The sequence below is a fragment of the Octopus bimaculoides genome, chromosome 4 (assembly GCF_001194135.2).
Source record: "Octopus bimaculoides isolate UCB-OBI-ISO-001 chromosome 4, ASM119413v2, whole genome shotgun sequence".
NCBI lineage: Eukaryota > Metazoa > Mollusca > Cephalopoda > Octopoda > Octopodidae > Octopus > Octopus bimaculoides.
In genome coordinates, this window is record NC_068984.1 from 24,113,308 (window position 1) to 24,115,221 (window position 1,914).

A 1,914-nucleotide genomic window follows, 5' to 3' on the forward strand; every position below is an offset into this window, starting at 1 on the left:
CGGGTGGCACATAAAAGACACCATTTCGAGCGTGGCCGTTTTCGTGCGGGTGACACGTAAAAGCACCCACTACACTCTCTGAGTGGTTGGCGTTAGGAAGGGCATCCAGCTGTAGAAACTCTGCCAAATCGGACTGGAGCCTGGTGTTGCCATCCGGTTTCACCAGTCCTCAGTCAAATCGTCCAACCCATGCTAGCATGGAAAGCGGACGTTAAACGATGATGATGATGATGATGATGAGTTAAGCACTTGTGCAAGTACCACATAAAAAGCACCCAGTACACATTGTAAAGTGGATGGCATTAGAATGGGCAAATTTTCAGTGTATTGTGTTTTTTTCTAATTTTTCGTTACGTTTTTTCTAGTTTTCCATTTGTTGTTTTCATCTAATTTTTTCCTTGGTTGTGTTCTATCCCTTTACCCATTTACTTTAGTTAACACTATTATTATATTTCAATCCAGTTCACATGGCCAAAGAAATTCAACACCATACAATCATACAACCTTCAAGAAGTAGAAGCCAAATCCCCTACAAATCTAATCTAATCATCAACCTTTTAGCATTTAAACTGGCAATATCCAGCTAGAATATTCTACCTGTTTTAAGTTCAAACCAGCCAGATTTGACCTCCCACACCTACTCTACAGTATTATTTTAAAAGCAAACAAGCACATCATTTGAAATCATGAAGCTACAAGATAATGGAAGATTAATTCAAAAGAATGTGAATAAATAAGCATACAGTAATCTGAATGCTAAAGGGTTAAGACAAAGACACACTGACTATTGTAGTATGAGGTACACTATGCTAAAAAACAAATGATAAGATATCTGCAGTAGGAATACTTTTGATTATAAGTCTGCTCAATTTGGAAGAAAACAAAAACTGCTAATGCAGCTCACACAATCGCTGGAATAAACACTACACATCATCCATTTTCTAGAATAAACATTATACATCCTGTTTCTTTTTGACTGGGGACTGGACATAGATTTCAAGAGAGAATAACTAGTTTCTAAAAGCATTACAGATATGAGAAAACTTCAACACAATAGTATATCAATTGACCATGTGAAAGTTTTATAAAATTTCATTTTTATTCTTACAACAAAATTGATGTCAGAAGTGGAAAACTGAACTTAAGATTTTAATATTTTTATATTTGAAAATTATATATTGTTATTTCATCATAATTTTTACTGCTGTCTGTTTTCCTTTTTTCCTATTTGTTCTTCATAATTTAATCAAACTTTCTTATAATAATATTCAGAAAATTTAAGCAAAAACAACCCTAGTCAAAATTCATTAAAATGGCATGCTCACAAATCTTGTTAATACTCCACCAAACAGATCAACTGATCAACAATTAAAGTAGCTGACTAATAATTCTAATTTTGGCACAAAGCCAGCAACTTTTAGAGGAGAGGTCAATACCATCGACAGTTACTTATTTTATTGATTCTCAAAAGGATGGAGAACAAACATAGTTTTTCTTCTGTTGTTTTTAATAAGTCTCTCAAAAAAATTTCTAATTTCATCATACTAAAGTATTATAATTTTAAATGTACTTACAAAAAATTTTTTTCCTAAAATCAATCGTGTTTTATGTATTGCATCGATATTTGTCTATTTATATATATTTATGTATTCTGAAATTTTATTTCCATTTTATAGAAAATATATGTATTTATATAAGTTTCAAATGTGTATTTTAATTATGTTCTTTTCGACTTCGCCTGTGTTGCTTCCATAAAAATATTATTTTGTATATATATATATATATATATATCATCATCATCATCATCATCGTTTAACGTCCGCTTTCCATGCTAGCATGGGTTGGACGATTTGACTGAGGACTGGTGAAACCGGATGGCAACACCAGGCTCCAGTCTGATTTGGCAGAGTTTCT

At 32.5% G+C, this 1,914-nt stretch overlaps 1 protein-coding gene across 2 annotated transcripts in view; it reads right to left on the minus strand.

Annotated features, from left to right (window-relative positions):
* The window catches only part of LOC106883037 (upstream-binding protein 1), a 47,452-nt gene that overhangs the window by 32,668 nt on the left and 12,870 nt on the right, over positions 1-1,914 (minus strand). The window lies entirely within an intron of this gene.